The sequence below is a fragment of the Cricetulus griseus genome (genome assembly GCF_003668045.3).
Source record: "Cricetulus griseus strain 17A/GY chromosome 1 unlocalized genomic scaffold, alternate assembly CriGri-PICRH-1.0 chr1_0, whole genome shotgun sequence".
Classification (NCBI taxonomy): domain Eukaryota; kingdom Metazoa; phylum Chordata; class Mammalia; order Rodentia; family Cricetidae; genus Cricetulus; species Cricetulus griseus.
In genome coordinates, this window is record NW_023276806.1 from 223939034 (window position 1) to 223964437 (window position 25404).

Sequence of the window (25404 nt, forward strand, 5' to 3'; positions counted from 1 at the left end):
CAGCACTGGTGAGATGAAAAGAACTTTGTTGGATGCTCTTCCCATTCTCTTAGAAGACATACCACTTTCATTCATCATTATCTACACATCTCCATCTGTAATGTGAACTGAGTTCCAGGAAATAGTTATCCATTGATAACATTTTTTGATCTCTTGCATTGATTAAGTTCTTCTGAAAGGAATGTGGGCAGAAGTGATTGTGGGGGGGGTGTTAAGGAATTTAAATTGCTCTCATAATTCTCTTGTCCATGTTAGCTGGTTCCATGGATCCTTTTTGGTGGATCCAGAAGAAAAAAGGAACAGGTTGCCTTAATCACTTACAGGAAGGCCTCATATTACCCAACAACATCTGCTTCAGACAGTTTTTTAAGGTGGGAAACTAATTTCCATTGTAGAAGCTGGTGTGATTTAAGTGTTTATCTGTTTTAGTAGTTTGTGTTACACAGATACAACACAGCTGCCTCCTCCGTCCGAGTGTTCCTTCATTCAGAGCATCTGTAAAGCCCTGCCTATTTTCCTCCAGCACATTTTCCTTGGTTATCGGACCCCTTTTGAAATTCCTCTTTTATTTGTCTTTGCTCTCTAAGGCTGCATTGGAAGTATCCCATTCTTCTTAAGTTTCCTTCCAGTCCTTGAGTTTGCCATTTCATATTCTGTTATTATGTTTCAAAGTTCAAATTGACTACAAAACCTCAGGTCACTTCTTTTCCATGTCCAACAGTGACCATTACCAATCTACTAGGAAAAGCATGATAGAGTATTGAAGACCTTCACCTGGAGGCAGGTGACACTGGCTTGGGTGAAACTGTTGTGAGATGAGCAGAAAAAAAATGTGGAAATGCTATGGTTTGGTAGTTTATATTTTACTGTTCTCTTTCAAGTGGTTACTCTGTGAATTCAGCAAGGAGGTTTCAGCTTATGAGGGCAGCATTTCTTCCTTCTACATATTAAGTCTTCCTTGGGACGCTGAAATTGAAATAGACTGCTTAGGACTCTTCAGTGCTAGACTTTTCTTCATCCATATGGGAATATGAAATGCTTACTCCATTAATAAAAGGTGGGAAGGGATTTTTAATGGGTCCACTATAGAATGCTTGTAAAACAAGAATTCCAGACAGACAGACAGAAACTAAGATAACTGAACTTCACAACTGAATGCAGGTGACTGATAAATTTGGGGGCTTAGCACATGTCTTCCTTAAAATCCTGTCTAAGCTATCTGCATAAAAGCCCAATTTTTATCCCTAACGCATGAAAGGGCTTTGGAAGCCCTTTCCCTAAGGAGGGATATTCTCTCAGGCTAGATACATGGAGGAGGATCTAGGTCCTGCCCCAAATGATGTGATAGACTTTGGTGATCTTCCCATGGGAGGATCCACCCTCCCTGGGGAGTGAATGGGGGTGGGATAGGGAATGGTTGGAAGAATAGGAGGACGGGAGGAAGAGGGAACTGGGATTTAAAAAAATTAAAAATAAAGAATTTCAGACAGAGACAAAAGTGACAAAGATTGTAATTTGTAATGACAGGGCGAAGGTAATGGTTTTGCTTGTTATCAGCTAAAATTTTCCTAGTGAAAAAAACATTCAAATGAGAAGTAATCAGTCATGCACACATCAGGAACAGAGGATCTGTGTACAAGAGAAAGTTGCCTTATTCTTAACGAGCGGAGGACTGTCAGTGCATAAGAGTTCATTGCATAGAAAGAAGGCAGAGAAATGACTTAACATGCTATTTGTATGCCATTGTATGTTGAAAGAATGTGATCTTTTTATATTATTATCTTGAGTTTTATAGAGGATTACAGTGAAGATATTGCATTAATTTCAGCAGAGACTTTGAACTTCGTAATTTTAAACATTTTTGAGACTGTGATAGACTATGGGGACATTTGAAGTTGGACTAAATGGGTTTTACATTACAATATTGTCACAAGCTATGGGAGCCAGGGAGTGAAATGTGGTGGTTTGATTGTAATTGGCCCCATAATCACATAAGAAGTGGCATTATTAGGAGGTATGGCTTTGTTGCAGTAGGTGTGCCCTTGTTGGAGGACGTGTATCCCTGTGGAGGTCGGTTTTGAGGTATTACATATGCTCACACCATGCCCAGTATTTCACACAATTTCCTGTTGCCCATGAGCACTTGGCCCCAGACTGATTATTGGGAAACCAGCATGGAACTGATCCAGACCCCATGAATGTGGGTGTCAGTGCGGAGGCCTCTGAAATCTATGGGGCCTCGTGTAGTAGTTCAGTAGGTGTGGACTTTGGGAGCCCATTTCACATAGAGGGACACTCCCTGATCCAAGACACATTGGGGAGGGCCTAGGCCCTAATCCAAAGGACATTACAGACCCTGAAGGTTCCCCCATGGAAGGCCTCACTCTCCCTGGGGCACAGAAATGGTATTGGATAGGTAGGGTGCTAGTGGGGAGCAGGGGAAGGGGGAGGAAAAGGGAACAGTGATTGAAATGTAAAACAATCTTGTTTCTAATTTAAATAAAAAATAATAAAAAACATTTAGAACTCTCTCAGCTCCTTCTCCAGTACCATACCTGCCTGCATGCCACCATATTGCACTATGATGATAATGGACTAAACCTCTGAAAATGTAAGTCATCCATATTAAAATTTTTTCCTTTATAAGAGTTGCCTTTGTCATGCTGTGTCTTCACAGCAATAGAAACCCTATCTAGGACATACACACTTAATGAATTAGCAAATTTTAAGTTAATTAGACACATTTTGTAACATATATACACTTATATTAAATAAACATATGCATTTTATATATTGGGACTCAAATGTAATTTTCTTCTTTTATAATTTTTTTATAAATAGGGTCCGAGACTAAAGTCAGAGTCTTGGTGCCTTTTATGTAACACCGGTCAAACTTTGAGGGCTTTCAGCCTGATGTTTACTTTATGTATAGAAAGATCTTCCTAGATTTTCTTATTCTTGGAACCATCAATTCTGGGGAAAGGGCTATCTCTCCTAGTGCAATGGAAAGCTGTCTGAGGCTGGTGCCTGTCAGCCTGGGCCCTTGGAGTACAGTCTGGGCTGTGTTGGGATGTAGGTGGTCTGCTGGGGAAGACTTTCTCTGGCTGTCACTATTGTTTGACAGCTGAAATGGCAATCCTGCCACACAGCACATCTGCTCTGATTGTACAAAGATAACTGAATTTATTAAGTTATCTTAGATTTTCCAAGAAGACCCTGAACTACTAAGCAGAAAAAAGTCAAACGCAAATTAATAGTTTGGTGAAATATAAAAGGCCCCTGTGTGTAGCCAATATGTTGAAGATGAGTCTCTATAACAGGAAAGAGCCAAGGGATTGGATGTTGTTGGATTGTGCTTCAGCAGTTCAAGCACTTTTCTATATTTATGCCTTTCTTACCAGGTAACAAACAAACAAACAAAAATCTCCAATTTCTTTGCCCAGTGCTTAGTCTCTTTACAAAAACGTCCTGTGTGAATGTCCTCACTTAAATCCTCTCTGGGCTTAATTTTCTTATCTCTCTTCCATATCTTCTTCCACAGTAATATGGGAGCAGTATCAGCTTCTGAAGCCCTGAAGTGCTGAGGGGAAAGAAGGCTTGTCACCAGGTAGCCGCTGACATCTGCAGATTCCTCTAATTCCATAAAGTAAGCAAGTGGGTCCAACAGTCCCAGTGGGGAAACAGCATTGATGGTGAAGCAGAAACCACAGGCCCCTGATTAGAACCAATGATCGGTTTTGATAAATGTCTGCATATAAAAATATATGGGTAATGGGGTTCACTGGGCCACTCTGCAGCTTACTTGGTGAGATTTCCCCCTTCTTACTCTCCACCTTTTTCTCTTGCTTTATTTTGGGGCGGGGTGGGAGAAGGGTGGGATCAGGAGGCATGATATAAAAGACACAATGAATAAATTTAAAATATTTAAAGATATTTATTTTAAAATCTACTAAGAGGACCTGTATCTATCTCTCCTGGGCTGAGTTTCTCAGCATCCTGGGCTCTGTTCTTAGTACTATGTCCAACATTGTCTTTTACACCAGTGCTCATCTGTGCCTGGAAAGACTAATAGCTCTTCAAAGACAGAGATTTCTGGTCCCTCTGGGAATCTTAGCTGTTAGCATTCTCTTATATTTGTATTCCAACTCCCCCCTCATTTCCTATTCATTCTGAAGGGATATTCACTCATGGACCAGCCATTTCTCTGTTTCCTTAATTCCTGTTGTGTCTGTATGCATATATATATATATATATATATATATATATATATATATATATATATGAGCATGAACACATATGTTTGTATTTGTGCATATATGTGTATGTGTGTATGTATGTACATATGCAAGTGTGTGTATTTAGACATGTGTATGCTCATATGTGAGCATATGCGTGTATTTGTGTGTCTGAGTAAGCATGTGAATGCCAACTAAGAGGTATATCAGGAGAAGCATTCTTCATTTCTTCATGAAAAATTTTCATTGACCCTTAAACAGTTGCAGAAATATTTTCATATTTCTGGCTAGATGTGTCAATAAGGTTTCCTCACCTGTATTGTTATCCCCTGCCTTCTTCTTTCTGATAAAAAACATCTTTTCTCCATTGCTTGGTGCTACACACCTTTAAATAGTATGTTTGTGCTTCTATTTCTTTGCACATATGCTTTCTAAAGTGTAAGCTTAGGACTCCTAACCTGTGCTCTGGTGCCTTCATAAAGACTTCCTAATTTGGTCAGATGATAAGGATAATCTCCTGTTTCATCTGGATAGTTTTTGCCTCTGTTATTCTCTGGGAGTCTGCTGAAAGGACAACAAGTCTTAGCTATTGCTCCATGTTGATCCTCTAAAGACTTTGATTTCCTGAACAGACTTTATTCAAAAGAATAAATACAGACATGAAATGATGCACTCAACATCTTTAAACCTTAGGGCAATGGGAATCAAAACTATTCTGAGGGGAATAGGGAGGAGGAGCAGTGGTAAAATGCTTCATGTGTATAATGTTGCTTATCTCATTACTATGAAAAGACCTGGTGAGATCAAGTTAAAGACTGAAGGGTTTGATTTGTCTGTAATTTGCAGGTACAGACCATTGTGACTAGGGTCATGGTGGCAGGAAGAGGATGCCACTGGTCACATGGTATCCACAATCTGGAAACAGCAATAAATACACAGCTTTCTTCCCCCTTTTATCCAATCCTTAGAAATGTGTTGTCCATAGTGGGCAGGTTTGCTCACCTCAATTAACCTAATCTGCAAAATTCCTTTCAAGCTTTCCCAGAGAAATGTGTCCTTGATGACTTTATATCCCAACAAATTGTCAACCAGAATTAATGACCAAGTTGTGCAAATACAAAGACCTGAATTCAGATCCCCAACACCCACACAAAAAAGCATCCCTGGGGGCTGGTGGTAAGAGATGTACAAACAGGCTGATTCCTGGAGCTCATTTGGCAAGCTAATATAGATGATTTAATGAGTTCTAAGTTCAACAAGAGACCTTGTTCTGAAAAATAGGTAGACAGTATACAATCTAATGTTGAATTTTGGCCACCAAATGAACAGGTCCTGAGCTTCAAATACCCATATAACCATCTCTGAATTGGAATAAACACAAGTGTATAAGCCAAAAGCAAATAGAAAATACTAATTGAGATTTTATTTTACCCTAGGAAGAATGCTTATTTTTAGAAACAGAGAAAACATAGAAAAACACAAGCATAAAAAAATCTTCCTTTTGCAGATGATCAAGACCATTACAGAAAACCACAATGAGTCAAAATGCAGAAACAACTTACTTTGAGGGGTCCAGCACCATTTGCTAAATCTACAACATAATCTTTACACTTATGATTTCTGGTACATGAAAAGATGGCAGGAAGAATCTAAGAGCTAGAAAACCAGGAAGTATGCTGTCAGTTTGTGTCTTCTAAATATGAGAGAGTTACACCCATGAAATCTCAGCAACATGGCTGCCTAAATAAGACATCAGTGACAACACCAAGTGGCATACCACCATGAATAGAGGGAAACTCATATGGTAAGCCTATAAATGAAGACCTAGAGATAATTAATGACTATTGAAAGATGGGGAATTAGTCTTCTCAAGCCTCTTAATTGCTTATCTAATATCAACTGTTCAGCGACACACACATATAACACTAAACAAGTTCAACTCAGCAGGTTGTATTTAATTTAATAAAATACATATAGATTTTAAAAAAGAGAAAATTGCCTGATGCTGAAAGATAAATATCAGTATCCTACAAATTGTCTTAGTTCTCTTACACTTAGGAACTAAAATTTACAAATACATGTTAAAATTAATTATGGAAGAATGGTCTTAGAAGGAGAGTGAATGGGAAGAGAAGTTAAGAAAGGATAGCAATGTTGGGGGAGTAGAAAGAAACTATGGTATAGACCATAGTGAACATAAAGAAACCCAATGATACGGCCAAATTATTAAAATTATAATAAGATGTGAATATCAATAAATATGCAAATATAAGTACAGTACTAATGATCAGATATTTGAACATGAATAAAGACCTTAATTCCAAACACAAGTTCACTTACACCTTCAAGCTGCCTTCTTAGAGCACAGAGCTAGCTTCAGTTTATATTAATGTGAATTCTGAAACTCCCCAACTCCCAAGCACTTCTCTTCCAATTTCATGTCTTCTTTTTAAAAACAATAACCAACCAAGTCTAATCAGCTATGCTATGCACACACACAGATGTTGTGCTGGTTCTTTTTTTGTCAATTTGACACAAACAGGGTCATCTGGGAAGAGGGGACCACAACTGAGAAAATGATTTCAACAGTTTGGCCTGTAGGCAAGTCTATGGGGAGGTTATTTCTTGATTTTGGTTGATGTAGGAGGGCTAAGTCCATTATGGGTGGTTACAATCCTGTGCAAGGTTTGTAAAAGACAGATAGCTAAGCAATCCACAGGGAGCAAGTCAGTAAACATCATCCCTATGTGTGTCTACTTCAGTTTCCTTTCTTTAGTTCTTGACATCCTTTCATGATGGACTTTGATTCTGAATATGTGTGCCTAGTAAATCCTTCCCTCCGAAGGTTGCTTTGGTCATGGTGTTTTGCCACAATAGAAAATGAACTAGGATACTATCTTTGCCACACAATCAAATAATGTCATTTGTGGCCTATTCACAAAGCAATGACGAGCCTCCAAATAGCAAAAATAAGAAAACAAAACAACCTATCAGCATAACTTTATCATTGCATTATCAGAAGTCTAACTCAAATTTTAACTTCAAAATTGGCATGAACAATTCCCGGAAGGGTTCAATGGTGATATAGGTTTTGTAGATGGATTTTTGGGGTGTCTTAATTCTATTTTCCTAAGACATCTTTCTCTTGTACACTTCCAATGTCCCCATCCACAATTTGATATTTTCCAGGATGGCAAAATGAACATGTTGATTTGAGGCCTCAAAAGTGATTTGAGAACCTCAAAAGTGATCTTCCATGGTCATAAAACAATAATGCTGAAGTCTCCTTTGTCTAAGTCTAATTAAGCCTGAGCCAAATTGAGAATCACCAGCAACAAGGCAGGGAAGTGACTCAGAGTTAGACCCCCCACCTATGTGAAACAAATTTTCATGAAGCCCTGCTTATAGCAAGGAAACTGGGATAATGACAAGGTTTCTGAGAAGGGAGGCTCACCTTGGAGATACAGATGGAATTAGTCACCCAGAAATGACATGAATGACCGTATTGGGGAGACCATGTGAAGAATACAGGAAATGAACTCACTAAGTCTGCCTCTACAGACTGCCCTAAATACTGGAGGTAAGTTGAATTAAGCTATGAATATTCAAATACCATACAGTTTTTTCTACAATGTGACCCAAAAGCTGGTTGTAAACTGCTGAGTATATGCAATCCTCCTGCATCAGCTTTCTGAGTACCAGCGAATGCAGGCATCTATAATACATGCTGGAGGACATACCTTTTAAATAGAGTCAGATGCAGTCTCACACAAAGGGTTTTGTAATAGGGCCCAGGATGGTATTGATCAAACATTTCCTGTTTTCCTTACTAAAATTGATTTTTCTATCTTGGTGTTTTAATAATTTTAAAATAAATGTTTCTATAATGGTGTTATACTGCACTTCCTACCTTTCTACTAAATATAAACACAAAGAGGAAGTCACTACACATCTTACATCAGCACAAGTCCAGGGGCCTTCAGTCATGAAGTCTGCTCTGTACATTTGCCCTGCCCATGGGTAGTCACCAGCCACGGGGGCTACTGAGCCCTTGAGTTATATTGTGCATGGCTGAGAAATAAGACTCTTAATTGTACTTTATGTTTAAATTTAAATAGCATCACATGATTTCATACTAGGAGGCCAGACTGTGCAGCACTGAGCTACTTATGTTTGATCCATTTCTACATCTGGATGATATGTGTGATGTACATTGACTATAGGACACATGAGGTAAGGAAATGAAACAAGTTGAATTTTCTCTGGTGTTTTGATCTATTTCTCACATGGGGGTCATTTCAAGTTTATTAGTAAAAGGTTTCAAAATATTATGCTTCTTTTAAGGATTTTTTTAAAAAACAATGCTTGAGATAAAGGTTCCTCAGGAATTGTGGGAGTGGCTAGCCAATGACTGGACCAACTTGAGACTCATACCATGAATGGGAGTCATGCCTGACACTGCCTGGAGGGTCAGGGAACCATAGGCCGGTTAGCTCAGAGACCTGGGATAGAACAAAATATGACTGGAAAACAAAGAAAAAGAAAGTCAACGAAATGATCCTATTGATATTCTGCTATATTTGTGGACAGGACTGGCACAATCAATATCAGAGAGGCTTCATCCAGCAAATGATGAGAGCAGATGCAGAGACCCACAGTCAAACATTAGGCAGAGCTTTGGAAATCCCAGGGAAGAGAGGGAGGAAGGACTGTAGGAGCCAAAGGGGTCAAGGTTACCATTAGGACACAGACCATAGATTCAACTAACCAGGCCCACAGGGCTCACAGAAACTGAACAATCAGGGAGCCTGTATGGGTCTTACATAAGCTCTCTGCATACAAGTAATGGTTGTGTAGCTTGGTATTCTTGTAGAACTCCTAACAGTGGGAATGAGGTCTGTCTTTGATTCTTTTGCCTGCTTTTGGGAAACTTTTCTTCTTACTGGTTTGCCTCATCCAGCCTTGATATAAGGGTATATACTTAGTCTTATGGTGGCTTGTTATGCCATGCTTGTGTGATGGCCCTAGGCAACCTGCTCTTTTATGAAGGGAAACAATGGAGGAGTGGATCTAGGGGAGAGGAGAGGTAGGAGAGAGGAGAGAGGAGAGGTGTGTGTGTGTGTGTGTGTGTGTGTGTGTGTGTGTGTGTGTGTGTGGCTTGAAGGAGAGGAGGGAGGGTAACCTGCTGTTGGGATGTAATATATGAGAGAAAATGAATTAATAATTTAAATAATTGGTTAATTTTTCTCTTTTTCTTCTTCTTCCTCCTGTCTTGCTCCTCCTCCTCCTCCTCCTCCTCCTCCTCTTCTTTTTCTTCTTGTTCTTGTTCTTGTTCTTGTTCTTCTTCTTCTATAGAGTATTTCATACTTGGTATACTACTAAACCATTTAGTATGCAGACTAAACTATTTAGATTCAACTAGGGAGGGAATACAGACATTGCTAAAGCAAAAATCTAGAAATGTTGCAATGTTGTCATCTGTGTTCTGTTCAACTTTGGACACTGACTTTTTTCATAAGCAACTGAGAACTATCTGCTTCTGAATTATTTTCATTGGAGAATTGAATGTCTTTGTCCCCATCTATCCCTGTCCACATATATATTTTAACTTGTACTCTTTAGTAGAAAAATTTAAGACATATTTTCTTATACAAACAAATATATAAATGTATGGCAACTGTACCTAGTGGGCTTTATGTTCCCCAACTGAGGACAGCCTCAATTATTAAAGGTATTTGAACTGATAAACCATCTCATATTCAGACATATATCATACAAAGCAGCTGGTTCTAGGCAAACTCTGAGCATCTAGGCAGAGCAGATTCTCCTCAGGACACATTTACATAGTGTATCTACTTAGTACAAGAGTAATCACACAAGCAGAAAAGCCATCCAGGTAAGATTTGCAACCCTTGGGGGTACAGATTTTATTTTCAGTGCTGGGAATTGCACTTGGGGCCTTACACACATTATTCAAGTGCTGTACTAATGAGGTATATTCCAAGCAATTTGGCTGCAGATAATTTGTGCTCCAAAACATAAAATATTTTATCTTTCATGTCATCAGAATACCTTTTTCTATTCTTTCTCTACAGGGCACACTAAAACAAGAGCAACTGAGATTGTTGAATGATCTGATTAGACTTAGGTAGATATTTATTTTCAGGGTTAACATCCTTAGCCATTAGGGAAATGCAAACCAAAACAACACTGAGATACCATCTTACTCCTGTCAGAATGGTTAAAATCACAAACAGCAATGGTAACTTATGCTGGAGAGGATGTGGAGAAAGGGGAACACTTTTCCTCTGCTGGTGGGAGTGCCAGCTCATACAGCCACTTTGGAAATCAGTATGGCGACTCCTCAGGAAAATGAGAATCAGTCTACCTCAAGATCCAGCAGTCCCACTCTTAGGCATATAACCAAAAGGAGCACATTCTTACAACAAGAACATCTGTTCAACTATGTTCATAGCAGCATTATTTGTAATAGCCAGAACCTGGAGGCAACCTAGAGCCCCTCAATCGAAGAATGGATAGAGAAAATGTTGTACATTTATACAATGGAGTACTACTCAATGGAAAAAACAAAGGAATCTTGAAATTCACAGGCAAATGGATGGAACTAGAAGAAACCATTCTGAGCGAGGCAAGAGGTAACCCAATTACAAAAAGACAAACAGCAAACAGGGTATTACTCACTCATATATGGATTTTAGACATAAAGCAAATGATTATCAGCCCACCATCCACACGATCAGAGAAGCTAGTAAACAAGGAGAATCCTAAGAGAGACATATATGCTTCCCTGGAGAAGGGGAAAGGGACCAGATCTCCTGAGCAAATTCAGTGCATGAGGGGAGAGGAGAGGGAGCTAGGAGAATGAGAAGGAGAAAAGAAGAGGAGTGAGGAGGACATGAGGGAGTAGGAGGTTTGAGTTAGGGGAAGAACAGAAGAGAGCAAGATAAGAGATAATATAATAGAAGGAGACATTATAGGTTTAAAGAGAAATCAGGCACTAGGGAAATGTCTGGAAATCTACAAAGATGACACCAACTAACAATCTAAGCATCAGAGAAGAGGCTACCTTAAATGCCCTCTGTAGGGGAACCTGTAGCCACGGCTGCTTAGGGGCTGGCTACAGGTCTGCCTGACCACACCTGCGAGGGCGTGATCAGGGTGACATAGAGTGAGAGGCTGTCAGTTGATGGGGAATGTACTGTGTATGTTTATCTTATTGATTGTTGAATAAAATACTGTTTGGCCAATGAGATAGCAAGTTAGACGGGACTGGAAGTCAGGGAGGTTTCTGGGAAATGTAGTAGAGAAGTGATGATCTAGGCAGGAAGTGACATAGCAAGGAGACTCATATTTAAGCGAAGGAGAAACAGGAAGGGCCCTCTTTCCAGTTCACCTCCTCCAGCGGAACAATGTGATCCCTGACAAGGAGGGACACCAATAAGGCATCCGATAAGGTAAGTCTTATAAAATATATAGATTTATGATAGTTAAGACTGAGCTAACAGATGAGAAACCTAGTCATTGGCCAAGCAACTTTAAACCTAATACAAGTTTAAGTGTATTCATTTGGGCCTAACTCGGGCAGGCGGCTGGTGTAAAGCACACAGGTGGTGGTGGGGCTCAGGCAGCTTTGGGCAGAAATATTTATGGTAACAGTCAGTGGCTTGTCACTTTCGTTTTCGTTTTTTGGCTTGCTGTAAAGACTGCTGTCACATCAGCTGGCTAGGTTGCTCTGTAAGTAAGGCTTTTACCTATTAAATACCCTTATATTTCTACTTGGCTCCATATTGGTAATTTCCCACTTTAGCCCTCCCCTTATATGCCATCCTATAGCCTTCATCCAGCAGCTGATGGAAGTAGAAGCAGACACCCACAGCTAATCACTGAACTGAACTGGAATCCAGTTGCAGAGAAGGAGGAGTGATGAGCAAAGTATCCAGACCAGGGTGGGGAAACCCACAGAAACAGCTGACCTGAACACAGGGAACTCTTGCTTCCCAGACTGATATCTGGGAAACCAGCATGAGACTGATCCAGACCCCAAAAACCTGGGTGTCAGTGAGGAGGCCTTGGAAACCATGGGGCCTTCTGTAGTAGATCAGTACTTATCCATAGCACAGTAGTAGACTTTGGGAGCCCATTCCATATAGAGGTGTACTCCCTGAGCCAAGACACATGGGGGTGGGCCTAGGACCTATTCCAAAGGTGATGACAGACTCTGAAGACCCCCCTATGGAAGGCCTCACCCTCCCTGGGGAGCAGAAAGGATATGTCATAAGTAGGGTTTTAATTGGAGGGAGGGTGTTAGGGGAGGACAGGAGGGACAGGGAACTGTGATTGTCATGTAAAACAATCTTGTTTCTAACTCAAATAAAAAAAATGGAAAAAGAAAAGAAAAAAAAGAAAAACTCTCAAGTGCCTGATTTCTTCATCAATGTTCCAACACAAGTGCAAAAGAAGGAGGCACTTCAGAGAGCTTCTCTAGAGAACAAAATGTGGAAAATACAGGTAACACAAGGTTAGGGTGACATGGAGAAAATAAGTGTACTTTGGAATTTTTGAATTTGAGGAATGGTTGGTACTTTTTGGATGTTGGGGTATAGAGAATATCATCTATCTATCTATCTATCTATCTATCTATCTATCTATCTATCTATCTATCTACCCATACATTCATCCATCTATCTATCTGTCTGTCTATCTAGGCACCCATCATCTACATAATTCTTGAGGATTTTGTATAACATTAAGCAAGATCATCATCCATTTCTTATTTCCTCCTCCAATTTCCCCTTAACATCTTTTTTTGATAACCTTTTAAGTCTAAATAGTGCTTTTAAGTCAAATCGTGTGGCTGTGGCTGTGAGGCTATCTACTGGAGTATAGGAAGTCTATCAGTGGCCAAACACTACAAAGAAAACAACAATAACATATCAGAGTTGCTTCCCTTCCCCAGCCAATACCAATTGGCCAGTCACTCTTCAGTAGGAGATGGCATCTGGAGAGCACCTCTCCCAGGTGAGAATTTTGGCTGGATTGCTCTTTTCTGTGTAACCACAGATGGCATGATTTCATGCATGTAATAGCCATATGAAGTCCAAAAGTCTGAATTTCACAGCATCCCACCCCACAATCTGGTTCTTAACAGTGTTTTTGCCTCCCATTCCCCAGTGGCCCTGAGCCTTGGGGTATGGGGTATTGAGGAAGGAGTCCCATTGAGGGCTGAAAACTTTGTTTCATATTCTTAGCACTCTGACCAATTCGTGCTTTTCAGCATCAGTTCCTATGCACCCCAACAAGAAGCATCAGTGACCGAGGCTGAGAGCACCAAAGGTCTGAGAGTATAAACTAATATTTACAAGGCAGTTTGACAACATAATCATGTAAAACAATCTGTCATATCTACCTCAAAATGTATCTAAAATGAGCCCCTTTATCTTTTTATGAATGCTCACCACTCTCCTGAGCTCTGAAGCATGCTGTTAAATGAGTTTATGTTTCCACTCCTGGCACTTTTCAGTTCATTTTACTGAGGCAGTCAGGTAGGTAAAAGGCATCTGTCTAAATGCAAACTGGACACTGAAGCTCAACCTTCAGTGGCACTCCAGTGTGCAGACAGGACATCCTGGGTCTCCTTAGTCCTCCCTCTTCTCTGAGGGCCCAGCTCACATAAAACTCTTTCCAGAACTTTCATCATTCACACTTGGCATACAACAGTCTACTGCTCTTCTTATGGTGTTTTCCCTCCAACTCAATCCCTTTATTCACCCTTGCTGGCTATTTGCCTCACTATGTTACAAAGCAGAAAATGGGTAAAAAATTTGGGAGCAGATAATTGGCCGGTTGTGTTTGTGATTATTCTCTGTAACCCAGAACAGAGTCTAGCATAAGTCAATGACACCACAAATCATGATCACTTCTCTGCTTATGTGTACCTATTTCAGGGCCACCATCCTGAATGCTTGCACTGCTCTGTTAGAGCTTTCTCCCCATGCACAATGGATAAAGAATTTTGTTCCTGATTGAAGCAAAAAATTTAGTCAGTTTATTAATTTTATTTGTTGGACACAAGGGAAATTGGATAATTAAGCAATTTTTGCTTTCTGTGTTATACAGAAGCATGACAGGGTTCTGTGTATCAGGTTTGTCCTATACAGAAGTCTGCCACCATTGCATGTTCAATGGGAACAGATACTCCAGATCTTTGTCCTTCTGTCACTAATTATGAAATGGTTTCTTCTGAGGGCCTGGCTCCAAGGAAGAAATTCAGTGATAAATATATAGACATATGACATAAATATCCAGAGCCAGAAGAAATTTTAGCCCCAGAGTTTTCTTCTGTGTAGAGCCCCAAATGAATCCAAGATTAAATGTAAAATACATTTTATTTCCAGAACACCTCTAATAAATAATGGGCAAAATTTTAAAAGGTACCATGTGGTCAAAGTCTCCTCCCCACAGAAAGCCAAGGTCTGAAATTGAACTCAAAGTTCCTGGAAACCAATGCTCAAGGAATTGTGGAGGAAAAGAACCTGATCCTGACTCCAAACTCATAGTGGTTACAAGAAAGGACAACAGACCCTCCAATCTCTGAACAACAGCTTATCAACAGAGAACACTAACCTATCCTGATGCTAGGAACCTTCCTTCCCCCTTGACAGCCTTAGCTACAAAATCCTAAGCCTGAAGCTTATAATCTGCATTTCTTTCTACTCTGATCATTGACTGACTCTAGCTATGGGAGGCCTTTAGTTTCCCATCTTTTATTTCTTCCTACACACTTCCTTTTCATTTATCCTCTCATGTAGTTACATGGGAAGCATAAATGATTTAAGGTATTACCCCTGAAGAAACCTGACAATGTTTTTATGGAGTTGCTTGGCAGGCTGAAGGATGGCCTGCCAGATTGGTTTCCAAGATCATCAACCTTTAATTAACGCACATGGTACTGAATTTGTGATGGGGAATGTATTTCTGTTTATGTTCATCTTATTGATTGTTGAATAAAGTATTGTTTGGCCAATGAGGCAGCAAGTTAGACAGAACTAGGAGTCAAGGAGGATTCTGGGAAATGTAGTAAAGAAGTGGTGATCCATGCAGGAAGTGACATAGCAGGGAGACTCATATTTAAGCAAGGACAAGCAGGAAGTAGTTCCTTTTACCCTTTGCTCTTCCTCCTGCTCTCTGCTGTGAGCCACCATGTGATACCAGGAATGAGAATGCCAATGGAAAATGCCAATTACAAAATATATAGATTTTTGATAATTAAGATTGAGCTAGCAGATGAGAAATCCTAGTCATTGGCCAAGCAACATTTGTACATAATATAAGTCTCTGTGTATTATTTGGGACCCTAAAGCAGCCAGCAGCACACAAGTGGGTGACAGAAAGATTTATTGTAAAAGAATGGTGTCAGTGAGTGGGATGACCCCATGCCCCAAGGTTCCCAGAGGAAGAGGGAAACCTGCCACCACAGCTGGCCCTGTCAGGCCTCTGAGAGGCATTGGAGCAGCTTCCATATGCTTTCTCCATCCAGTGCTCTTGGGGGTTGGACTCAGCACTACTGAGATGATAAAGACAGATCCAGATAAAGAAAAGCCTCAAAAGGTTTACACTGCATTAAAAAATATATGTAGACTTGTGAGAGAAAAAGTAACAGGAAGAAATAGAGTAGCTGGGTGTGGTGGCCAACACCTTTAATCCCAGCACTCCAAAAGAAGAGGCAGGCGGATTTCCACACAGAAACCCTGTCTCAGGAAAAAAGAAACAAAGGAAGTAAAAAATAAAATAATAGAAAAGCCACCTACAGATGAAAAATACACAAAGTCTGGATACTATATGCTATATTGTTGTCTTTAAATTGTTTGATTGCCAAGGAAAGAGTTACTGCTGCTAAATTACATTTGATTATAAATCCTGCTAAATTAATCCAATTTATACATTTTAAAAATGCTTTGACTTCAAAATTTAAGTCTAATGACAGGCTACTTGGGAAAAAATGTTTTTGCTTGTGTTTCCACAGAAAATAAAAAGCTGTGGATTCCTTCTAGACTAATATGGTTTGATCAAACAAGACGCCCCGAAGCAGTGACCCAACTGATCCTACATCCAAAACAGCTGAGATGATACAGCCTTACAGACCACAAAAACAGGGACTTGGTCAGATTTCTGTGTTTTATCATGATCCCCATGGTATGGACATCACCCATAATCAGCAGGAAGCAGTTTAGAAGGAACAACGCCCAAATTCCCAATATTGTTTATAAATGTTTGTTTTCATTTAAATGGGGTTGGTTATAAATGGTAATGATCACAGTCAAACTCTTTTTAAAAGAAAAAATGGGAATAGGATATAGGAATGAATACTTTGCATTGGTATGGATTTTCATTTATTGATACAACTTTAAGGTCTATTTTGCGATATGTATATGTCTCCTCTTGTTTAGGTATTGTGTTTATACAGATCTTTTAAAATGATATGCATAATTAAATACAGGTTATATAGTTACCTGTAATAGTCAGAACGTATAATTAGGTTAGTTATGTCTTCTGGATATACAGAAATGTATTTCTAGATATACATCTAGAAATACATCTAGATATACATCTAGATATACAGAGATGAATAGGTATTCTTCAAACCTTTCAAAGACCTACAGAAATATGGCATTTAAATGGTTTAGGGTTTTTCTTGGCAGTGAGACACTACTGCTCCTGGCACACCAATTATGTCAGAAAGGAAGATGGGCATTGAAGAAACTTGTTATGGAGTTTGCTTTCAACATGGCAAGATTAGCCATTTGGGCAAGAAACTGCTCTTGCCTGAACTGTTTGTTGCTGTATAAACTGGACATGCAGGACCCACAAGAAAGTGACTGCCGAACTTACAAAACAAGACAGTAGTGAAGGGTTCCTGTTGAAATGGAGAAGTGTGCCAGACACACTATGGCCTATGGGCTGAAGATGGATGCCCAACATTACAGAGGAACCTTGGGTCACTGTCCAGATAGCGAGATGTCTCTGTCAATCCTAGAGTTTATATATTATCCTTCTGTGGTCTTTGATAGAGTTGAAGACCGATAGTTATGGTTATAGTTTTCTTCAGTTATTATAAAAGATAAGTTACCCTTCTTTTTATTTAGTCTCTGTGTATTATTTGGCGCCCTAAAGCAGCGAGCAGCACTCAGGCAAGTGACAGAAAGATTTATGGTAATAAATTTGTACTAAAAAGTATGGGTACCTAGTAACTGTTGGCATACTTTCATTATATAATTGTTTCTTAATCATCTTCCTTCTGCACAAAATGTATTCAAACACTATGTAATGATTCTTTGCATCCTGAACAGAGAATATTCGTGGCGGCCTGGAACCTTGCTGACATCATATGCTTTCCAGGGTATTTGACTGTTTCTGACTTCCATCCTTAAATTTAAGCCATGTGCTACAATACAGCAGCATCCATCTTCACCTAGTTTCTGGGGATCCAAACTCAGGTTCTCCCACATGAATGACAGGCACTTTATCCACTGAGTTATCACCCTGGCCCCATTATTAAAACCTCTTAAGAATCCTTATAGGGGCTTGAATGAGAATGGCCCCACAGGCTCTTGTATTTGAAAACTTGGCCCCAGTTGATGGAAGTGTTGAGGAAGGTCTGGCTTGGTTGGAGGAGGTGTGTCACTGGGGGAGGTCTTGAGTTTTCAAAAGGATCCTGGATGTAGATGTGAGTTCTCAGCTGTTCCTACTTCAACCCCACCATCATGGATTATAGAACTGTAAGCCCATTTAAACGCTTTCTTTTTTTAAGTTGCCTTGGTCATGGAGTTTTGTCAAAGCAATAGACAAGTGACTAATACAATCCTCTTCTGCTTTCTCTCTAACATTAAAATGCCTATGTATTTACATTTTTGAGGCCTGTTCTTGAATGTAACCTTTTCAGTCTGCAATGCTACTTCTTATGATAAAAGAGTTCAGTTTAGGCTCTCTTAATGGAAAATGCAATTTAATAAGCCTCAAGCCCTTGGCAGCATAAAATTACATGATAGCATAAAACATGCAAAGGAAAGAGTTAATATGACAATATCCATTCCAATGTCTTTCCCATTAAGGATAAGATATGCATATTTACCGTGGGATCAGAGAAGGGTGAAAGGAATGAAGGACTGTGGCAAGGGTTGGAGGAACATGGCTGTACTTGTGTTCCAGTTTTCTCAGCAGGCTGGTTCTATTCATCCAGATGTTGCTCACCAGATGCCAGGAGCTTCAATACTGTGCTAGCATTAAAGCATCCCCATCTCTTCTGTACACAACATTGTGCTTGGCTACTCTCATGTGAGCCAGTGTGTACCATCAGCTCTTCTATATATTCATGGTTTACATCTATGTGCTCACACGTGAACTAATTTGATTTCTATCAACTAATAAGCTACTTGAGTGTAACAGAAGTATCTTAGAAAAGAATAACTTTAGCTCCTAAAGAAATTTAAAGCGTTATTTTATCAGTGGGAACCTATTATGGATAGATAGACCAAAACACAGCCAGTAAACTAGTATATTAGTTACTTGTGTCATGGCTGTGACAAAAGGCCTGGCTAAAGCAACTTAAGGAAGGTATGTTTTGTTTTGGTTTACAGTTTCTGGATATGGTCCCTCATAGTAGAGAAGGTATGATTACAGGAATACAACATTAGTGGATAGCAATGTATCTGCTGTCTGGAATCAGACAGCAATGAATTCCTGTGCTCAGCTCCCCTTTCTTCTCTTTACCCAACACTGGACCATAGCCAATGGAACAGTATTACCCACAGGCAGGGTGGATCTTCCCACCTCCATAAAGCAAGCTACAAATTCCCTTGCAGAGATGTCTCTCCTACACGATCCTAAATTCTGTCAAGTTGTCAATCAGTTTCAGCCCTCACAACTGGTTCTGGAAATATTTTTATTTTTATTTTTATTTATTTATTTATTTGCTGGGAGACATCTGTCTACATCCCTCTAGCTACAACTCATAGTTTCTTAGATACCATGATGACAGAATGGAATACAGAGAAAGCTTATGAGACTAATTATCTGGCTGGATGTTCAAGCCCATAATTTATATAAGATTCTTGACAGAAACTTTGTGATTTCTGCTATACATGGAACAGGTGAATCTACAAATATGTGTTCACACACCAGTTTCTCTCACCCAGCCTAGTTCAGTATTAAAGTTCTTTTACAACAGAAGGCAGATGCATAGTTTCTTTAGCATCATGAAGTCATTTTCATTGTTGGTATGCTCTCATTGCCACAGCTAATGAGTTAAACTGGGATTTCTATTTTAAAAAAAGCTGCACACAGCTCGACTCACACCTTTGTTTTCAGCTTTCACTGTCTTCTGTGAAGACATCTGGGAATTTAAATTTAAACAAAGTCATTTTAAAGACAACCCAAAAGGAATCTTAATTGCAGGCTATTCTTCTGCAGAAATGGATACTTCATTTAGTTAAGTGACAAAGTTTTAAAAAGAAAAAAAAAACAACCTCATGTTTTCTTAACATTTTTCAGTAAGTCTCATTGTTTCACAAATGTTCACTAAAGTTGAGTTTTTGATTAGAAAGAATGTATTCAAAATAAAAGAACAGAAAAAGTTACTTGAATTTCAGAATAGTAAGCTGAATCAGTGGGGAGTTTCCAGGTCTGATTTGGGTTTCAAATGGGACCTTAATAAATCAGGAGGAAGCCCATGACTTTTCTCATTTGCTGCTTCCATTGCCAGTGATCAGTGTGATAGGGCAGCATGTTGTTCAGAGCCCACATGCCTTGAGCTTTCTAACCTTCCAACAGGCAAACAGTCAACATAAAAAAAATCACCCTGCCTTGTCTAATAAATGCAAAGACAAGTTTTGGGGTTGTTTGTCTGCAAATCAGTGTCCTACTGTCTCAGGCTATTGACAGTTCATAAGCCATCCAGAGGTCAAGACAGCTCTGCTCACCAGAGAGCAATGCTTTAATTGCATAGTGATGCCTGGGATGACATAAAGAGTTTGTAAGGATCTAAATACTAAACAACAAATCATTTTTTCAGCCATATGACATGCCTTGACATTTGCTTATTTTTTTTGTTTGTACCTTTGCTGTTTTGAATCTTGCTGAACCTTTGCATGGTACTAGCAGGAACTCTGAATCAAGCATACTACTGGTTAAGACACTGCATTCTGTTCCCTTAAATAAGTAGGAAGTAATATGTTAAAGGATATACAGAGAAGAGAAGAAGTGAAAGCTTACTCTGAGGTACTTGAAACAGAATAGAAAAACATATCTTGAGAATTAGGAAGTTAAATGAACAACACACTTAGCACATTTTTCTTTCCTTTATCAAAGCTTTTCTAAGACAGGGTAAATTTATTGCCTTAAGCAAAGGCAGATATATGCCACTGGGGGAAAAAGACTACTTTTGAATAAGGAAAAGTAAGTCTGCCTGTGACTCAGTAATTTAGATGGTTTTCAGATTAAAATGTAGAAATAGATGCATTTTAGATAAAGTACCATTAACTTTTATCATGTGACTTTTTTGGAGTCTGTATTTTGAAGAAACTTGAAAGGAATTATTCATGGATTGACCCTTGGTAGGTCTCCCCAGTATTTTTCCCCTCCATAGATGATTCCTGAGCACATTGATCAGGGACACATAGAATGTGCTGCTGAGAGTAATTTTTCCCAGATTTTTTATTTAAATCAGAAACAAGCAAAAAAAAGAAAGAAAGAAAGAGGGAGAGAGAGAGAGAGAGAGAGAGAGAGAGAGAGAGAGAGAGAGAGAGAGAGAGAGAAAGAAAGAAAGAAAGAAAGAAAGAAAGAAAGAAAGAAAGAAAAAGAAAGGAAAAAGAAACTACATGTCAATCCAAGTTCCCTCTCCCACCCCTACTCCCCTGTCTCCCACTAGACCCCTATCCTATCCCCTTTCTGGTCTCCAGGTAGATGAGGCTGTCCATTGGGGATCTTCAAAGTTTGTCATATCATTTGGAGCAGGGCCAAGGACCTCCCCTGTATGTCTAGGCTCTATGTGGAATGGACTCCCAAAGTCCATTCATATACTAGGGATAAATACTGATCTACTACCAGGGGCCCCATAAATTTCAGAGGCCTCCTAACTGACACCCATGTTCAGGGCTCTGGATCAGTCCTATGCTCGTTTCTTAGATATCAGTCTGGGGTCCATGAGCTCCCATTTGTTCAGGTCAGCTGTTTCTGTGGCTTTCACCAGCCTGGTCTGTACCCCTTTGCTCATCACTCCTATCTCTCTACAACTGGATTCCAAGAGTTCAGTTCAAAGTTTAGCTGTGGGTGTCTGCTTCTGCTTCCATCAGCTACTGGATGAAGGCTCTAGGATGGCATATAAGGTAGTCATCAGTCTCATTATCAGAGAAGGGAGGTTTAAGGTAGCCTCTCCTCTATTGCTTAGATTTTTAGTTGGTATCATAATTGTAGATCTCTGGACATTTCCCTAGTGACAGATTTCTCTTCAAACCTATAGTGGCTCCCTCTATTATGGTGTCTCTTTTCTTGTTCTCCTCTATTCTTCCCCTGACTCAACCTTCCTGCTCCCTCATGTCCTCCTCTCCCCCTTTCCCCTTCTCTTTCTCCTAACTCCTTCTCTCCTCCCCCCCTGCTCCCAATTAGCTCAGGAGATCTCCCTTCCCCTTTCTCTGGTAGACCACGTATGTCTCTCTTAGGGTGCTCCTTGTTTCCTAGCTCCTTTGGTGCTGTGGATTGTAGACTGGTGATCCTTTGCTCTATGTCTAAAATCCATATATGAGTGAGTCCATACTATATTTGTCTTTTTGTGACTGGGTTTCCTGACTCTGGGTGGTTTCTTCCAGTTCAATTCATTTGCCTGCAAATTTCAAGATTCCGTTGTTTTGTTCTGCTAAGTAGTACTCCATTGTGTAAATGTACCACATTTTCTCTGTCCATTCTTCAGTTGAGGGGCATCTAGGATGTGATTCCAGGTTCTGGCTATTACAAATAAAGCTGCTATGAACATCATTGAACAGATGTCCTTGTTGTATGAATGTGCATATTTTGGGTATATGCCTAGGAGTGGACTTGCTGGATCTTGTGGTAGACTGATTGCCATTTTTCTGAGGAATCTCCATACTGATTTCCAGAGTGGCTGTAAGAGTTAGCACTCCCACCAGCAGTGGAGGAGTGTTCCTCTTTCTCCACATCCTCTCCAGCATAAACTGGCCTTGGTGTTTTTGATTTTAGTCATTCTGACATGAGTAAGATTGTATCTCAGAGTTGTTTTGATTTTCATTTCCCTGATGGCTAAGGATGTTGAGCAATTTCTTAAGTGTCTATTAGCCATTTTAGACTGCTCTATTGAGAATTCTCTTTCTAGTTCTGTTTTTGCAGACCTTTAAAAATATTACTCAACTTTATATGGAAAAACAAAAGACCCAGCATAGCCAAAACAACACTGTACAATAAAGGAATTTCCAGAAGCATCACCATCCCTGACTTCAAACTCTATTTTAGAGCTGTAGTCCTGAAAACAGCTTGGTATTAGCACAAAAATAGACAGGTAGACCAATGAAATAGAATTGAAAACCCTGATATTAAACCACACACCTATGAACACTTGATTTTTGACAAAGAAGCTAAAATTATACAATGGAAAAAAGAATGCATCTTCAGCAATTGGTGCTGGCATAACTGGATGTTGGCATGTAGAAGACTGCAGATAGATCCATTCCATTGCCATGCACAAAACTTAAGTCTAAATGTATCAAAGACTTCAACATAAATCCAGCTGCTGAGAGTCTGAAGGAATCCAATTTCCATGCTCACTTTCTTTTAATTTTAGGAGTATACATGGTATCCTGCAAAATATTCAACACCTGTTGATCTGGGAATTCTCAATAGCTCCTGATCTGGGGGAGAGTCTGCAAGGAGGCATTCTATTGTCTTTAAGACGTCCTCAATTAAAAATGTCATGAAGGTTGCATGCATCTCCCAGACATATTTTGTTTCCCTGGTAAGCTTCATATTCTGGGATGAGATGTCTGCACAGTACATAATTGGTATCCTTTAAAACCTGAAGCCCACATAACCTTAAGTTTCTTTTACTCAGTCATAAGGGAGTTTGTGGACTCAAATCTGAGTTCAGGTTGGCATGTGCATTTTTTTTTTTTTTTGGTTTTTTTGAGACAGGGTTTCTCTGTGTAGCTTTGGAGCCTATTCTGGCACTCGTTCTGGAGACCACACTGGCCTCGAACTCACAGGCCTGTGCATTTAAACAACATAATTGTTGACACTATGAAGAGGATGCAGTTAAGCAAAAGGTATCCACATGCACAGGTTACATAGTTACTCAATCTTTGCACATGAAAACAATATTTTATTGTGGTTTGGGAAGGACATTGAAAGATTTACTGGGAATATAAAAAAGATGCAATGGCCTGTCTTTATTAAACTCATAAGAAAGAGAACAATCAGGCTTCTATTAATACCTAAATTACACTGAATAAATAATTCAACATGTAATGATGAGCTATATAATACTTAGACTTATTCCAGCGGGTCATATAAATAAGCATTCCAAATTCACAAATCCAGAGTATAATTCCACATAAGGCTTGACGTAAATAAGGGATAACTGTTTTTGCTTGCCTAAGTTTCTGAGGGACCTCAAATAATTCATGTGCCACTCCAAGTCAGTAGCATATTCAGAAATTTTAATCGTAGTCACCACAGTGATTTCAGAATTCCAAGTTTGTCAGTTCCTGAGGCCAGGGAGGTGGGGAATGACTCATTTTTTTAAATTCAGATAGTGAGATCATGCAGCAACTTCCCAATAGCCCACTTGCACCTGGAAGACTGTGCCTGTGACTTGGCATTTCTCTATTCCTGGTACCCTGGCTGTGCTCAGCATTATGAGCACCCCCCAGCTAAAAATATTAGTCAGTCACTCCACCATGACAACATTGTTTTCCCTCTCCATTCTCATTAAATTTTCCAGGGAGAGAAGTCCTGGCTTTACCTCATAGTGCAGTGGAATGAGACATGGGGACAGCAGCTACAGACTGAAGATCACATTATCTTTACAGCATCACATAGATGCAGTAAAAATAGTTGTACCCATAAAGAAGAAAATGGGAAAATTTCAATGGTAAGCATCTCACCCCTTAGAGTTCTCTTTAGTGTGTAAATGTGTGCATGTGAGTGTGAGTGCTTATGCTTCTGTGTATTCATGTTCACGTGTGTGTGTGTGTGTGTGTGTGTGTGTGTGTGTGTGTGTGTGTGTGAAAGCCTATAGTGTTACGATAAATCTTTCTGCCATAAGCTGCCGAGCCCCACTGCCACGTGTGCGATTTACGCACCCGCCTGAGTTAGGGCCCAAATGAACACACAGAAACTTGTATTAGGTTCAAAACTGCTTGGCCAATGACTAGGACTTCTCATCTGCTAATTCAGGCTTAATTATAAATCTATATAATCTTATCTTATCGGACGCCTTATTGGCGTCCCTGCTTGCCAGTGGATCACATCGTGCCGCTGAAGCAGGAGCGGAGGGGGACAAAAAGGGCCACTTCCTGTTTCCTCGCTTAGATATGAGTCTCCTTGCTGTGTCACTTCCTGTCTGGAGTATCACTTCTCTACTACATTTTCCAGAATCCTCTTTGACTCCTAGTCCTGCCTAACTTGCGGTTTCATTGGCCAAGCAGAACTTAATTAAAAAATCAATAAGATAAACGTACACAGAAATACTTCCCCCATCACAATAGTGTTATTATTTAGGCACTATCCTCTTTGTTTCTAAAACAGGGACACCAATTGGCTAAACTCATCAAATAAGAACCATAGGGAGCTACTCAACACCAGCTCCCTAATTCTAGGAGTGAAATAACACACCACTGATACAATTCTGATCCTCGTGTTTCCTAGGCAAGTCGTTTAATCACTGAGACATCTCACCTAATTCTACCTCTGTCCCTCAAATGTAAGTCATAGAGCTTGTTGGCACAAGGAGACCCATCACTCTGACAAATGTTAGGCATGTTCACCTAGCTATGTTACTAGTCATATTAATATGGGAACATAGGGCACCTGCAAAGGATTTGAGGTTCCTTGGGACTGTGCTCCTGACTGAGAACTGATTGTGGGTTTG

The 25404-nt window shown here is 39.7% G+C and overlaps 1 protein-coding gene and 1 long non-coding RNA gene across 2 annotated transcripts in view; one reads left to right on the forward strand and one right to left on the reverse strand.

The window, feature by feature from the left end:
• The window catches only part of Cntnap2 (contactin associated protein 2), a 1481094-nt gene that overhangs the window by 1280363 nt on the left and 175327 nt on the right, over positions 1-25404 (reverse strand). The window lies entirely within an intron of this gene.
• The window catches only part of LOC103160471, a 55232-nt gene continuing 41445 nt past the window's right edge, over positions 11618-25404 (forward strand). Inside the window, exons 1-2 of the long non-coding RNA XR_004771856.1 lie at positions 11618-11710; positions 24256-24405. This is a non-coding gene — a long non-coding RNA (uncharacterized LOC103160471). The remainder of the gene's footprint in view (positions 11711-24255; positions 24406-25404) is intronic.